The 17876-nt window shown below is 32.6% G+C and overlaps 1 pseudogene across 1 annotated transcript in view; it reads left to right on the top strand.

Moving 5' to 3' along the window:
- The first annotated feature begins 1005 nt into the window (after positions 1-1005).
- The window catches only part of LOC143230851 (potassium channel subfamily T member 2-like), a 90572-nt pseudogene continuing 73701 nt past the window's right edge, over positions 1006-17876 (top strand). Inside the window, exons 1-3 of the transcript XR_013016649.1 lie at positions 1006-1806; positions 4589-4839; positions 16270-16349. The product of XR_013016649.1 is annotated as a potassium channel subfamily T member 2-like (transcript). The remainder of the gene's footprint in view (positions 1807-4588; positions 4840-16269; positions 16350-17876) is intronic.

The following is a 17876-nucleotide window of genomic DNA, read 5'->3' as shown; positions in this document are numbered from 1 at the left end:
CTCGGATTACCAGTCGAGTGCCTTAACCACCTGGCCACGCCGGGCCAAAGGGTTAGTTAATGCATTTGTATGTGTGTGTGTGTGTGTAGTGTAGTGTAGTTTAAAGTAAACAGAATGCTATTTTCATAAAATGAAATCTTGTACTGATTTTAAATAAAAGTTATTTTTGGTTCATTTTAAATAGCTTCACAATTAAACAAAATAGACAACATGTCGCAAAATATGGTTGAATCAAAATATCTTTTCTGACATCATTTTAATTGATAAAGACATCCCGTTCTTAAATTGTAATGTATAAAAATATTTTAGAAATCAACGGGAGTGCAGAGAGCAAGATGTTGTTAAGAATTAAATAATTTCTTCAAAATTTTGATAAAAGAAAACCACTCTGGACAGAAATTACTTGTGAGGACCCGGCATGGCCAGGTGGGTTAAGGCGTTCGACTCCTAATCCAAAAGTTGGCGGTGGGTGGTGATGACTAGCTGCCTTCCCTCAAGTCTTACACTGCAAAATTAGGGACGGCTAGCGCAGATAGCCCTCATGTAGCTTTGCGATAAATTCAAAACAAACAAACAAACAAAAGAGAGGTCGTGCTAATTACTACACAACGTACTGGTGAAGAACAATAAGAGTAACACCGCATATTTATCTCTGGGTTACTTAACTTACAAAGCTTTACTGTTTTCTTCAGATGCTTAACAACTTTACTGAGTGAATTGAAAGTAATGTTTTCGAATTCTCATGATATCATCAACTTTAAGTATTTCAACATTCATTATAATAAGAACAAACCATGTAATATAAATGATCGGCATTGTAGTTAAGAGTAAAACAGTTTTCACGGAGTTGCTTGAAGTTTATTTAAAACTAATAAATGACATTAATTATATTATTTTTGTACAATGTGCTCATTGAAAATATTTTAATAATTTTCTGTTGTTACATTAACAAATATAGGCTTAAGAAACAATGAACTTTTATTTCCTCCGACCGCTAGATGACGCTTGTAACCATCGTGTTACTGAGGTGGATTTTGAAGACGTAGTCTCCTCACATTAAAAGACCGGCTCCCATATTCTGTTCAGCCTCACCAGTTTTTGTCCGCTTTCTTTCTTATCACACTAACAAGTTACGTGAAACGATCGTTATGACAGATACACGCTCGGATCCACCTGACGTAAAGGCAAACCTTGCTAAAGTTGAACAGTGAATACCAGTTGGAAATTTATGAAAAGGTGTTTGTCTGTTTTTTAATCTGAAAGAATAACTTATATACCCCCCAAAAAAAATCTTACAAATTGTGATACTTAAGGATATCTTTTTAGAGGAATTACTTTGTGTTAAACAGGAGAGTTTATCTGCGTGTCTGTGTTGTTGCTCCAAAGTATTAAAAATTAACGAAAGAAGTACGGTATCGATACATCTATGGCTTTAAAACGTTAATATTGTAAAAGTCGCTTACAACTAATAATTTGTTCTTCATACTGAAAGATTTTCGATATCTGAGACCATTATCTACATGCTCAGGAAGAAGATCGTCTACAAGACATAAAAACTCTAAAATTTGAGGCTATAAGTTGGATTACAGTATCTGATTTTGCCCAAGCAAAATAATAACTTATATAGTTACATAAAATGTAGTTTTGAATAGCTATCGGACTGGTATCAGAAATACCTCTGGGAATACACCCATACTAGAAGAGTTGGAAGTTCAGTTGAAGAAGTGCCTGTGTTTTTGTTTTCCTTGGTTGCGATATATGTTCGTTCGGCTCATCTGTAAGAAAAAAAATGCAGTGTTAGAGCAGGTTCGTTTAACCTGAATTTGTGGTAAGACCAATATTTTCTTTACAATTTTATATACAGTGAAGTGCAGTTACACTGGTAAAAGTTGGCGAATTCCAATGAATCTTATATATATTTCTGGAAGATTAAGGCTTCGATACAAAAGTCTTAGATATTCTTTTATAAGTAATTATGGTAACAATTAAAAGAACTTTTGCAATGCAAGTCAATGTAGCTTTCAATATTTTTAAGCTATAGTTAATAATATACTTGTGAAATATGATACTACGGATATACATTAAACACAATCGAATTGATGCATTTATAAATGTTGGTTTCACACGTACATAAAGAAACATTCTATTTGTCTCTTACTGTGGTCCAAACTAAGTGCTTATGCTGCAATCGTAAAAGAGCAAATAGGCCCGACATGGCCAGGTGGTTACGGCACTCGACTCGTATTTCGAGGGTTGCGGGTTCGAATCCCCGTCACACCAAACATGCTCGCCCTATCAGCCATGGGGACGTTATAATGTGAAGGTCAATTTCACTATTTGTTGGTAAAATAGTAACCCAAGAGTTGGCGGTGGGTGGTGATGACTAGCTGCCTTCTCTCTAGTTTTACACTACTAAATTAGGGACGGCTAGCGCAGATAGCCCTCGTGTAGCTTTGCGCAAAATTCAAAAACAAACAAAAGAGCAGTGAATACATTTATGTGGCCTTTTCTCTCGATAGTGTATTTTAATTATTTAATCTAGCGGTATTTGTTTGATTATTTCCAAGTACTTATTGATCCGAGCTAGACGTAAATGCTACATTTCATTTCTCTTTGTGTCTGTCTACACTATACGGGTTGCACACTTTAGGTTAATAGATTATTACTTAATTTTTCTTTAAAAAATGATGAAATAAAACAAGTTAAAAAGATTCCTCTTGCCGAAATAAGAATGTGAAATCTCCACAGTTAGTAAGTACTTCACTCTTATATAAACAACAATACTAAGTACATTATGTATCTAAACATACCATATTACTATGGAACATAAAATTCAAACAAAGTAGTGTTATGAGTTTCATTCTACCGTTAGCTATCCAAGATGAAATATTCATTTAATAACCGTTAGAAACTTAAAGAAAGGCGCAATCGTTTTATTATAAAAAAATAAGGGTTTCCTAAGCCAGTAGAGTTAATTACTAAGACATGTATTTAAGCTGTAGTAAAACTTTCATGAACATTACTAGGAAGTTTCTTCGAAGATAGCAGTGGGAAAGCGGTATCTACGGACTTACAATGCTAGAATCCGGGTTTCGATACCTGTGGCGGACAGAGCACAGACAGTTCCTTGTGTTGCTTTGTGTTTTATTACAAACAATCGAAGACAGTAACTCCGTTTTTTTTTCATTAAAGTGTTTGACGAACACGTACACTTAAATTAAATCACCACATTCTTAAGCAGCTGTGCTCTAAACAGCTGATTTTTTCAGTACATCGAAAGTAAAAAAAAAGAAAACCCATTAATTACAGGGAATCCGGGTGTAAGAATTAATGGTGGACCCCTTGATAAAATGTACATGAAATTATATATATATCTATAATTCAGGTGTGTCCGCATTAGAGAGGTTAGAAACAAAAATATATAACCCTGCCCGATGCGTAAGAAACTCAATTTCAGTAGGGACTTTCCAATTTACAAACATAAAAAAAAAAACGAAAGCAGATGCAATGATAACATTGACAAACAAAATGTATTTATAATAAAATTATACTTGAAGTGAAATTAAATTTTCTTGCAATATTAGTGACGCCCTCTTTTGTTAAGTTTTTGAAACTGCAGCCTCTTTCTCCCCCCTCTCAATTGATAGTAAAGCCAAGAAACTGCGACTGTATTCACTCGTTATCGATCGTAAATCTTATATTATTAATTATAGGGCCCCATTTTATTAGGATTTCGGGCCCCCTTTCACTCGCGAATCCGGGTGCCACACACACTCGCTGCACCCTCCTAAAAGCCAGCTCTAATCAATTTAATTAACGTCCTTTAAAAGACAGACTTGATATATTATATCGTTTGAAATATGGACAGAAACAGTCTGAATGTTAATAGGCTAGTGTGGCATATGTATACAAAACAGGGTAGGCCAATAAGCCTAAAACGATCGCACATATGAAAAATAAGAGTCTGAATGGAAATAAGTAAAATGCAACTATAAGTAAGTTTCGTATTTATATATGTTTGTGATTTTTGATAATACCAAAGTAACTGTAACTTTTCTGAATTGCTATGGTAAACTATTAAGTAGGTTATATATTTATATAATAAATGTTAACACTGTCACCTGTGAAACACGAGCAACTTTTATGAGTGTGTCGTAACAACTTTGATATCTGAGATAATATGTACATTTTTTTCTTATTGCTTTATGTTTAAAATGATATTATACATCTATACGTTTCTTAACCACTAACTAGCCTGAACATAGTTATTGTTTGATGAAATATAGATTTCTATATTATTACTGGTGAAAATCTTATTTGAATATGTTATAAACACTTAATTTTATGGTAAATCAGAATAAGGAAATATTGGGCTAAAAAAATTCCAAATTTTAATTTATGTCTGTTCTTGAAATATGTCCATTTTCTTACGTGTTTTATACAAATTTAGTACATAGATATGTATATTTAGTTCTCTTAGTGCGTTCGTCTTACTCATTAATTAAACCATGCAATTTCAAAGCATGCCAATTTTAGCTTCTTTAACACTTTAGAGCGATGAAGATTTCGAAATATGTCCTTTCATTAGGCTAGCATGTCCAACTTGTGGTTTTTTGGTCGTCGTCACAATCAGCCTGCCCAAAATCGACCAATGACACGTCCAGACGCTGTTGCCGAAGTGGAGAGATCTTATGTTCGCTCCCACCAAGGAAATAGAGCGACATCTAGCAGCCACTGCGATTATGTACCACCTCTTTCTCCCAGACGAAGCTTGGAGTCGAGATTCGGACACCTATCTCAAGCAGATAGTTTGGACAATGTTGCTCTTCATATTCCAAGGTGCAAAACAATTTATCACCTCTATAGAAGTGAAAGTAAACAGAAAATATATTTATGATAAATTATTATTGTAACGAGTATTACAAGAACTTTAAGACTGGTACTCGAATTCAGCCAATTCCGAGATATCACCTATCTTAAGCTTTCCTTAGAATAGTTAACCAGAAATATCCATAACAGTCTTCATTTTCATAGTAAATTCTATTAGGTTTATTTGGATGTAGAGCTGTCTACATATTTAAGAATATTTTAATTCATTGTTTCGATTTTATTTTACACCCTAGTATTAGTTTAAAAATGGCTCTTATTAGTATCATCATAATTCTTTCTAATTTTTTTATTTACCATTGTTTACATTAACCTACAAACAGCTTTAAAATATTGATAAATAACTTTATTTTTTAGAGAAATTAGTTTGGGTGTTATCTTTAAACACATATATTTTTGAACAACTTCATAAAATTATGATCGTTTTTTTTTAAATTTTAAATGTTTTATCGCATCAAACGATTTGGTCCAGCTCACGTAGGAATGTGCGGAAAATAATAAGTAATTAAACCATTAGGCCTAAAAACAGTGATGAAATCAAACTGAATTGAAGATTTTTTTCTACATATTTTTGCGTGTGCGTCTCATTTGATGTTTATCACTATTATTAGCTCTATTAATTCGGTGTTAGTTAATTAGCTAAAAGCATCTTAGTTATGGGAAAAAAAAGTATTGTCAAAAAAGATTCAGCGTGTGACTTATAAGAATAAAATTAAAATTGGTGACCTATCTGATAGTTACTCTTATTACACTGATAACAATTTTACAGCCAAATATTTGTTTTACCCACGAGTTTAGTTTTTTTTTCTATTAAATCGCACGCTTAATCCTTTTTTTGGCAGCACTTTTGTATATCTAAAGTGCTTTTGATTAAATGTCATGATTTTTCGTCAATACTCAACAACAAACCACAGCAAGTAAGAAAGTGGCACTCGATACTAACCAACATTAGCTTTAGTATTGCAAATCTTTACAGAACTAACCAGATTATTTGAAATATATAGTGTTAGTTTTTCTTTTCTAAAACAATGTTATTGACTTTCCTTATAGTAACGCCACAGAATTAGATTAACAGTTTCTTGTTATCGCCCCCTGCATTCGTTACAGCCATATCAAGCATCATTATTTACATTAATTGCTTAAGCTAGTATCACATGACGCTAAACGCTCTTTAATTAGGAAAATTTCATAACTTTTAGTAAATTTGTGCTAAATATAGTTGACAATGAATAACAACCGTTCACCTGTGTGATTCTTTTGAAAATTCGAGTTAGGAAGTAATAATCTAGTTTACTTGGCCTAACCAATACTTATTTATCTGCAGACCCTTTTATCTGCTCTAAATCAGCCATCTTCAGTCTGAGGGACAAAACTAAACACTCCATTTTTAATTTTAGGTTACGTTATAGTAAAAATTTGAAACTGATAGTTGAGATGCATTTTTGCGTAGATGTGCACAAAGATTTTGGGCAAATTTGAGCGATTTATGTTGAATAGTTTCGCACATCTGGATTGTATTTAAACTAAATTTGACCCCTAATTGTAGGTTATAAAAGTCTGCGTCCCTAACTCGAAGCAAAATCCATAAAAGTTAAATATATTTTTCAATCAAATAAAGTTTCCGTATTTTCTGTGGGAAGAAAAAATACGAAAAAATTCAATAAAAATTTGAGGTCGTATATTACGTGTATTCTTCAATGGAGTTTTTAGAAATCTGGTATGCGAAGTAAGATTCCACTAGTTCATATCCACTGAAAATATGTGACAGTTTGTATAACCACAGTGTAAATTAAAGGATGTGGGAAATCACTAAACTCTTGTTAATGATTACTGAAGAACTGTTTCTTCAATATTCTGTGGATTATTTTATATTTTTTGCCTCTACTGACACGATTAAAAATTACACATTTTTTGCGTTGATGGATAGAGAGTTGGACTAGGGCAAATAGTTGTATATATTTGTAAAGGAATCAAGTATAAGACTAATAAAAACAACACAGCTTTATTTATCAAAACATTTTCAGGCATCATCTCTCTCCTTAAAGGAAACTAGTGTTCGAAATAAGGCTAATTTAACACCGTTTGGAAACAAACATATAAAACATTTGGTCTATGTTATATTATCTTGTTTCATTTCATAGTGCATATATTATTATTTTGATTAGACATCAACAACATGTCTTAATTTATCGGCTAATACAAACTTTAAAAAAAAAAGACCAAAAACTGACATGACCAACTATAACTGAATATTTCTAAATCATTTATTTTTTGACTCACACTCATTCAGAAAGAGAGATAGAGGTCTCTGTGTACGTTCGGAAAAGAGCATAGAATAATTTATATAGAACAAAAGCCAATGTACGTTCGGAACATAACATTAAAATATCTAAGTAAAACCAAAGCAGTATATATTCGGGAAGATAATCTAAAGGCATTTATATATAGCAAAACGGTGTACGTTTTTAAACGAACATAAAAGCGTTTATGAGCACTTGTGAGAAATAGTGTAAAATCATTTATATAGTAGAAAAACATAATAGGAAATTCATTAAAGATTTCACTGTATCACAAATACTGAAGCTCATTGTGAGTGGAACTTCCCATATTATCACTGATTATCTCCTCACTTACAGGCATAGGAATATTCAGTGGCACAGCGGTATGTCTACAAATTTATACTATTAGAAACCGGGTTTCAATACGCATGGTTAGCAGAGCACAGATAGTTCTCGGTGTAGTTTTGTGCTTAATAACAAACAAACAATAACACATACAATTTATGTATTACATTGTTGTGGCTGAGTGTAACACACAAATACACATTTACACTAAAATACTATCTTTAGCGTACCTAATGGAACACGTTTAATTAAATATCTATGTGACAGGGCAGGATGCATTTTAGCAGAGTTGCACTCAGGTCTGAGTTACAATTATGAACTAAATGTCGACCAGGGTTAGCTATTTTTGTGGCTAGTAACACATTTCATACATTTTAAGGTGTAGCTATTAAAATAGCTGAATTTTTGTGTGAAAATTTGCTCTTTAGCTAGTGTTAGCATTTAGAAGTATTAGTGCGAACTCACTCCTTTCCTACATCATAATGTAAGAATCGTTTTAGTCATGCTTCTTCTAACTTTTGGGGCCCGGCATGGTCAGGTGGGATAAGATGTTCGACTCGTAATCCGAGAGTCGCGCCAAACATGCTCGACCTTTCAGCTGTGGGAGCGTTAAAATGTAACGGTCAATCCCACTATTCTTTGGTAAAAGAGTAGCCCAAGCGTTGGCGGTGGGTGGTGATGACTAGCTGCCTTTCCTCTAGTTTTACACTGCTAAATCAGGGACGGCTAGCGCAGATAACCTTCTAGTAGCTTTTCGCGAAATTCAAACAAACAAACAATACTTACATTTGGAAATGGATTTCTGAGTTATGTGTATTAAAAAATTAATGTCTTATTTATACTATATATAAATATAATTTTTTTTATACTTTTTTGTATAAAGACAATACAATAGTCATATTTATTTATCTTTAATAGTGTTATTTGATTGTTTGTATAAACACACGAAAGAGGTAGAAATCCGAATTTTAACTATTTGAAAGAGAGAGTAATACGATAGGTTCTCTTTACTCTTAATAATATTTTAGAACATTTCTTACATTTATGCCAAACTGACAGGGTAATTGAACTACAAATATTTACTAAGTTGAGTTATATAGCTGTCACTTAACAGTATTTCTTCTTGAGTACCTTTGGGTTTGAACAGCCTTATGGAAGATTTATCTGTAAGATGTTTGATAACGAGATAAATGGTCCAGTTGTCTTAAATGTCTCATACGTGGGTAGAATCTCAAATTCCTTAGTTATATGAGATGACTTAGGTCACAGTGGTATAATGTGTGTGGATCTCATGTACCTTTTATTTTTTTCTTACTCTTATTAGAAATGTCTCTCTTTGGTCACCGCGGAATTCACGACAGTGAGTCTAATATTTCATTCCATTGGTTTAATCGATTAGTTGAGTCGAGTTAGATATTTCACTTTATAAATTTAAAAAGATGAAAACATGAAAACCGTTTTTCACTCTTAAAGTAAGAGTAAATAATAGACTTTATGAAAGCTTGGCTTTTAGAGTAATATGATATAATTTATCTAATAGAGCTAGAGCAGAGTCCACTTCGTTCCACGATATGGAGCTGAATATGCAATGTGTCTTAAAACTGACTACTTAATCAATTACATACACATAAAAATATTATAAGTGTCGAGTGTTGGAAATGTCAAGATATTTGTTTTATCCATTTCATGAATCCATTGTCTATCTATCAGCTAAAATAATACTGCTTTACAGAACATAATGATTACGGATGTCAAAGGTCTTCCCACAAAAGGGTTCTCAGAGGTTAAAACGTTCTTTGGTTTTATAAACTGTTTCACAACGTAAATGAAGTTCTTAAGTGACAATGGATATCCAATTAGCCACTTTACTCGAGAATTCGCATAAGACTTGTTAGTTTTCATTTGCACTGGGTTTTATCAAAATACGCCTTAACTGGCTGAACGAAGACGAACTAGACACCTCCAGAATGTCATTAATGTTCTTAAAGACAACTTAGCTAAGATAGAATCAACATTAAGTCTCGTTACAAGCCAATATTGTTCGAATTACAAGACTTGTTATGTATCCCGTCAATATATCAGCTCGAAATGTATGTTCCTAGACGTTTATAAAACTTTCGAGAAGCCACCAATTGCTCCATTCCTCTCGAAGAGTGGTCGTCCTTAATATTTTTGTAATAATTTTGTAGCGATTCGTAGCAAAAGCTGTCGTTTCAGTAGTTTGTAATCTGGGTTTCCAGGTTAGTCTAACATTAGAGTAGATCTGGTAATACATAGTAATATACAGTACTGTGTAGAAGTGTTAGAATAAGAGAATATTTTCGTGATAACGAGAAACCCACTTGAAGTTAAAATGTATCTCAGGACGGCTGATATTGGTATTAACACTTTTACTGATAAAGCAGAGAACAACTTTTCAACCTTCTTAAATCATCTTCAGGTTAACGTTATTCTCTGCTTTATTAATAAAAGTATTAATACCCATACCAGCCGTCCTGAGATAGTGTTAATACCCATATCAGCCGTCCTGAAATATAAGAGACTATTTTGACATTCTTTCTATTTTATGGTAGTAATTCTCTCATAACATAATGAAAATTTTTACACCATGATAATGATTCACTGATCCATGTTGATAATTAAACGAGTCAGAGTGAGAATACTTATCATTCTTTAGAATTATCATATGCTTGTAACAAGAGCATGTCATAAGGTTTCTGTTTGAATGAACATGCTAATCAAATTTAGGGTCTGAAATAATTGCGATGGTATCCCATGTAATGTTTTAACTATACGGAAAGAGACTAGCATATTGTACTAGCATGTATAAGAATAAACCAATTTACTAGCACTACACAAATCAATCTTGATAAAAACAGTGTTTAACACTAACGTAAGTCTCATAGTCATGCCACAGCTCCAAAAGCGTAGAGCATTGTCAGTAGACCAAAGACGTCGCTTTACTCGATTTTCAAAAAAATTAATAATGGTAAATAAATGGATTAAAGGATAAAGAACGTAAATAATTATGTTGTTAAATAATTAAAAACTTTATATCTACATTAACTTGGTAATAAATAGATTGAATCGATAGATAAAGAGAAGAAATTGTACACGAACAGATAATATTTATAATGAACTGATCATAGGTGATGGTTACCTCTGAGAGTTTGACATGACGGTTACATAGAAATGACACACGCGAAATGTACACACTAACTTGAAAAACTCATTGAGTTATATAGATGGATTAAAAAAAAATCACTATAATTGTCATAAAAACGAAAAACCCAGCCATACGCGCAAAGTCTTTTTGAGGCCAAACAGAAATCTCTCTCTTGTTTGAAAAACATAGATCCAAGATGGGCACATTCTCTTAGCTTCACCACTTACCATTCGACAGTATTAGGGAATAAAGAGGTGTTTTAAAACGGTTTAAAACACTCACGTGTTCAGCCTGTGTAAAGAGAGTTTTACAAAGAATCAAAATTAAAGTAGCATCTAATAATCTTTGTTAAAACTAAAACGAGGATAAAACTACAAAGGACCACATGGAGTAAACCTATCTTTTTAATGAAAACGGATGTGTGAAACGAAGTTTAATACTTGAGAGTTTCTTTGGTCAAAAACTGATGTTCAAAAATGTCATTTCCCATCCCCACCAGCATGTAAAGAAGGAGAATAACTAAAAAACTGAGTTTAAATGTTGTGCGGGCTAGAAATGAAACTTAGATTTTTTTCAGAGATGATAGACAATGCATTTTTATCATCTTCTAGATTCGCTGTATATTCGTTTCCCGGTGTCGCTAAAACCTCCGAGTTTCGATTGCCCGCGTCGAACACAGCAGATAGCCCAATGTGGCTTTGCTCTGAAAAAAAAAAGACTACATTTTCCGCTTAAACGACAACTTTTATGTTGCCTACTGTGCTAAGCCCATATATTCACACATACGATAGACTTATTGGCAGGAGAAACCGAAAACGCGCTTTCAGCTTGCTTAAAAATATAATTAGTTTACTTTCACATTACCTCTACGCATCAGGAAAAAACAACAACACGTTGTTTCAAAGTAACAGATAGATGCGTTTTTACTTATTTTGAAAATTTTAAAAGTACATATAACTAAAGTTAACGTACCATTATGTATGATAACAATGTAGGTAAATTGTACTAAAAAACATAGACCTTTGCTTTTGCCATATGAAAAATACTTACTACAATGTAGATGTTTTGTAAACAATAGAAAGATGTATTTACACAATAGCAAGCATTTTACATGACGAAATGAATGTGTATGTAATGAAATATGACGAAGATAATAGTGCCCATATATATATAAATAATCATTGTATATACTTTTGTATGTATACGTATTTAACTTCAACTAAAAAGAAACAAGATAAAAAGCACACATTGCCATATACAATATTTTTAACTGAATAAAATAATAAAACAATATTATTATACTATTGTGGATCTTAGAACTAGACAACTAGTCGTATCTCAAATCTACTGTCTTAAGCCTTCCACTTACTATTACTTTTTGTTCGATATATGTCAATTAGTATTTAGATATTGTACGTGTCTTTAATAAAAACATAGTTCTGTTGTATAGATAGACAAACAGAACGACAGACAAATAAAAAGGTACATTTTAGATTTAATTATGGAATAACTAAGTGGTTATATTTCAGAAACCCAACAAAAAATATGTGAGATGCATGCTCAATGTTTGTCTAATATTTTTAAGCTGGAAGCAAAGATAGATAGCGTGTGCCAAAGTGATGTATGTCCAAGATTTAAGGGTTAAGTTGGATCGTTATGTTAGCAGGCTACATCATTTACGATACTTTTTTTCAGTTTTGAAATGTTCATAAATAACAGTTATCGACATTTCTCAACTTACAGAAATAAGTGCCTTACCAGAAATATAATCTTGTCTTAGTTTTGAATATCAAACATTTCCAGAAGCTAGGTGTACTTCTGTAGAGTCCCCTAACATTTTCTATTTTAAGAATGAATAATAACAATATTATGAGTAACAAATATATTTATTTGAGTTTCTACTGATTGAGTAACAAAAGACACGCTAGAGTAAAGTGGTGTGAGTGGTTAAAAAAGTTGACCCATGTAAGTTGATTGAACATAAAGTTTAATTATACACATATATATGTGGGGGGTATCTTTGGCACTGGTTCGGGAAGTAAGCTAAAATTGAGGAAAATCCATTTAAACATTAGCCTCTTTGTCCTACTAAACGCTACATGTATTTCTCTTTCTGTTTTGTCTACTTGTCTACATCTGAGGAGCTATTTTAATTTAATTTCGATTTTGGTAATTGATAAAAACAAGTAAACGTCTTAGCCAGTGAAATGTTTCTGAATTGTTTTGTTAATTTTTTCACAAAAAATAAAACAACCATGTATATATTACTGACAATGGAGATTCTTAATTTAGCTTCGTTTATATAAATCATTTATAGCTGAGGTGTAAGCCGCTCTTAAAAATTCTGTCTGAGTTGATTCGTTAAAGGGCAACTGAATCAGAAGAGAAGACAATAAACATTAAAATACAAAAACGTCTCCATGAAAACGATTTGCTCGAACACTCGGTTTGCTCGTCTCTTCTTTATTGGAATATTGTCGAGTGGAAGCAAAATGCCATTTCAAAACAAGCTTTTCAAAAGGAGTAATAAATATATGCGTGACTATTCGACTCAGCACTTTTGCTATCGCTAACTCTGTAACCATGGTTACGGTACTTCACTGTGAAATGCTGTTTTTGTCTTACCTAAAACAACACGATCTCTGCCCAAAGGCAGCATTGCGTACATAATCATTTTACTGTAAATACAATTGTTATATATAGATATATGTCTCAGTGTGTACACCTATATACATATATATGCATCACATAAACGTGTCCTGGCTGATTACATTGTAGTAAAATAGCTATTCTTTCAGTGAATTGATATAGTTGATGGTTTGACCCACTTTTCTTTATGTGTCGGCCCGGCATGGCCAATCGTGTTAAGGCGTGCGACTCGTAATCTGAGAGTCGCGGATTCGCATCCCCGTCGCGCCAAACATGCTCGCCCTTTCAGCCGTGGGAGCGTTATAATGTGACGGTCAATCCCACTATTCGTTGGTAAAAGAGTAACCCAAGAGTTGGCGGTGGGTGGTGATGACTAGCTGCCTTCCCTCTAGTCTTACTCTACTAAATTAGGGACGGCTAGCACAGATAGGCATCGTGTAGCTTTGTGCGAAATTCAAAAAACAAACAAACAATCTTTATGTGTCTTACTTTCAAACCTTGTTAGTATATATATATATATATAAGTAAACTTTATGTTTAATCAACTTACTGCTCATCATTGTCCATTTTTATCCCCTTTTAAACTTCGTCTCAGGCATTTCGGTGTGGAATGTTAATTTAATTTGTATAGTTCTGTTTTCGTAGAATGTTTAAATTTAAACATTTAAACTAATTTAAACTATAAATTATCAAACCTTTAATCCACGTCAGTGTAGTAAGATAATAAGTCCGGTGTGTTTTATTTCCACAGAAACTATTTAATTGTACTTTTGACTCAGCTACTCGTAATAAACAGAAAGTTTTGATGCCGCATAACAACGCAATACATAGTACTTAACAACAGGTAGTAGTTTCATAGATTTGCTTGGCATCTAAGTGATGGGAAACAAATTGTATTTGAAAAATCAAATGAATCATCACGGATAAACTTACTTAATTGGAGTCACCGAAGTTTCAGTTATCTCTGGCCTTCTTTCTCTGCGATATAAAATAAAAGGGTATTAATAGTTTAAAGATAACTTACGTATAACAAAACAACGCGAGTTCCTCAGCTAACCCAGAAAATTATTGTGACAAGTTTCGATAAAGCTGGTGTTCGTGTTACTGCTAGAGCTACGTTCCATAAAACACCACGAGGCTTGTAATGTTTGCTGCTTTGTTGCTTTTAGTTTCCACGTTCATAGGAAGGTAGCTCAAACCGAAAATAGTTTTCTTTTTTCTGGCGTCTACTTTCTGCAGAGATTCCATCTTTATGTACGATAACGTACAAGAGGCAGTAAAAAACACTTCGGTGGTCAATATATATTAATAATGAACGGTTACCTTTTACCAATCATTGGAGTAAAGTATTTTGGCCATTAGTTGGAGAACTTTATCGAGATTTATCGCAGAATGAAAGTTGAAACTTTGTATTAAACTGCTGTAAAGTTTAAAGACTTGTTGCATGACACACATGTGAGGACACTTGCGATGCTGAAATGTTGGATAATACACATGTAGAGATAGTATGGATGCTGAAACGGAACAAACTGTGCACACATATATATATCGCTTGAATTAAGTCAGTTCATTTGTAGATACGAACGTTTCACATTAGCACAATATAGTACGTTTCGTATTTTATTTCGCTGGTTAGACAGTTTATATGCCTCTACGTTATTAGTTTTGATTTCCTAACATTTATTCTTTTTTTCCTTTTTTTGCATTTCACGTCCATTGATACATGTATTCAAATATTAGTAGCTTCGAACCCTAAGTTTAGGGTAACAATGACATTTTAACGTTATGTTTGGAAGATAAAATTATACTGTATCTAGCCAGCCTTTAATTTTTTGACTTGTTGAAGTCACATGGACTTTACACTTGGAACCAGTTCAAAAACAATAAAAACGTTTATCTAAACACGTTAATGTTGTCTAGCACCTAATTTCGTACTCTATTAATTCTTTCGTACTGTTATGATATTTCAAAATATTAATATACAGCTTCTCAAACAAAATTGTCATTATTAGTTCGTAAATGTTTGTTTTTTTTTTTCCAAAAGTTCATACAGTCAGATCACACATGTTATGAAGGCCATATGATTACTGTATGTAATTATTGAATAGCGTCACACACATATATGTATAAATATATATTAAACACTGGCTTAACAAATGTTCTATGGGTAGAGTTCTCTTCCTTTCAAAACTATAAAAACAACAAATTTACTGTTTTTTTCTAAATGGTTTTATCTTGTGAATTTATGAAAAGAAATAACTTATGAGAACAAAACTCAGGTGTTTATTATAAAATGATTACCCTTATTTTCTTTTGCATAGAACATAAATAGTATAATAGAAGTCTTCCAGCGAGTCAGCAGTAAGTTTATGGAATTACAATGTTAAAATATATGGTTCGGTGTCCCGCAGTGACCAAAAAGCAAATGTCCCTCAGTACAGCTTAGCAATAAAACAGTAACAACGACTATAATAAAAAAAAATCGTGCTGTGTAGATGCTGAACTAACTCTGAAGTATCGCACTTATGTTTCTGACAAAGTCAAATACGTTTTCACATCTGAACTTGTTCTTTTTTATTCTGATATTATACTATGTTTCATAAGAAACATTTTAAAAACTATGTGTCTAAAATTGCAAATTATCGTGGGAATATTGTTAAATAAAATATGGTAGAAAATAAAATATTAGTTCTATTTTCGGCATTTATAAAAATTGTGCTTAAATACATTACATCATCATTGTTCGAGTACATTATTACAAACAAATTAATTAAAGATCAAAACATTGAAAACAACGTAATTTGACTTTTATATGAATTATGTATCATTATTTTAACGGAACTTGATGTTATCTAAAAGTTACGAAGCCTTTAGATTGCTCTTTTTGTTTTCGAACTGAAATTTTGCGCATTTCAATAATATTTTCTTTTATTGTCATTTTAGGGTTCGAGTAGAGTTCTACGTGAATGAAAATACTCTGAAAGAACAACTGCAATTATTTTTCATAAAAAACCAGCGTTCAAGTAAGTGCACAAAATAACTGAACGTATGTACCGTATTTTTATCAAAATAATTGAACGCATGCATCGTATGTTACCAAAATAATTTAACGTACATACCATATGTTATCAAAATAATAGAACTTATGTACCGTATCTTATCAAAATAATTGAGCGTGTGCCCTATCCTTATCATAGTAGTCACCGCTGGAACAGCAGTAAGTCTACGGATTTACAACGCTAAAATCAGGGGTTCGATTCCCCCTCGGTAGATAGTTCGATGAGGCTTTGCCGTAAAAACACACATACGCATCAAAATAATTGAACGTGTGTAATATATCTTATCAAAATAATTAAACGCATCTATCTTATCTTAAAGTTACAAGAATGTGAACTCAAACCATTTGTATACATTTAAATTAATTTCAAAATTATTTTGACCGTTTTAACTCGGAAAGTAAACATTACTTTATTATTTGTTTAGATGAAATTTTATATACGCTGTTAATAGTAATAACATTTTACAAAATTTAAAAGATGGTTTTTCGCGTCCAAAAGTTTTAAAATAATCAGTTTTTATTTAGAACACAAAATATCAATACAAACAAAAATAAGAATGTCCTAAAACTATTACGATTTTACTGGCTTTCTAACTACGCTCATTTAAAAAGAAATAATCTGAACAAAAGGCTTACGAATACCAGAAAGAGTCCGTTTGTATACTCTGTCAGAGATGAGGTTAGTCTAATAACTAAATTGAAACTGTTAGAGATGAGGTTAGTCTAATAACTAAATTTAAAGTGTTAGAGATGAGGCTAGTCTAATAACTAAATTAAAACTGTTAGAAATGAGGGTATTCTAATAACTAAATTAAAACTGTTAGAGATGAGGGTATTCTAATAACTAAATTAAAACTGTTAGAGATGAGGGTATTCTGATAACTAAATTAAAACTGTTAGAGATGAGGGTATTCTAATAACTAAATTAAAACTGTTAGAGATGAGGTTAGTACAATATTACAGTATATGTAAAGAAAAATAGTCATGACAGTACCACTTAAAGTTTGATTTGAATTTTGCGCAAAGCTACTCGAGGGCTATCTTCGCTAGCCGTACCTAATTTAGCAGTGTAAGACTAGAGGGAAGGCAGCTAGCCATCACTACCCACCGCCAACAATTGGGCTACTTTTACCAACGAATAGTGGGATTGATCAGACCATTATAACACCCCCACGGCTGAAAGGGCGAGCATGTTTAGTGCGACCGAGAGCCAAAATAACTTATAATAAGAGTTTTTACAACAGATGCATAGAAACCATAATATACAATAATAGGGGAACATAATCAATCAGGATGTGTTTTGAAAAACCAAAATACAACACCTTTATAATTATTATTATATGTCAAACTTGAGAAGAGCTACAAGAGGTAGTTGTCCCAAATTGTGAAATGATAGACTAGGGGAAAGGTTGTTAGTTCACACCACCCATCATCAATTCGTAGATCTCTGTAATCAAATAGTAGGATTTAACTTCATTTCAAACGCACCCAT

The sequence above is a fragment of the Tachypleus tridentatus genome, chromosome 10, assembly GCF_004210375.1.
Source record: "Tachypleus tridentatus isolate NWPU-2018 chromosome 10, ASM421037v1, whole genome shotgun sequence".
NCBI classification, from domain to species: domain Eukaryota; kingdom Metazoa; phylum Arthropoda; class Merostomata; order Xiphosura; family Limulidae; genus Tachypleus; species Tachypleus tridentatus.
This window is presented reverse-complemented; position numbering and strand designations above follow the sequence as displayed.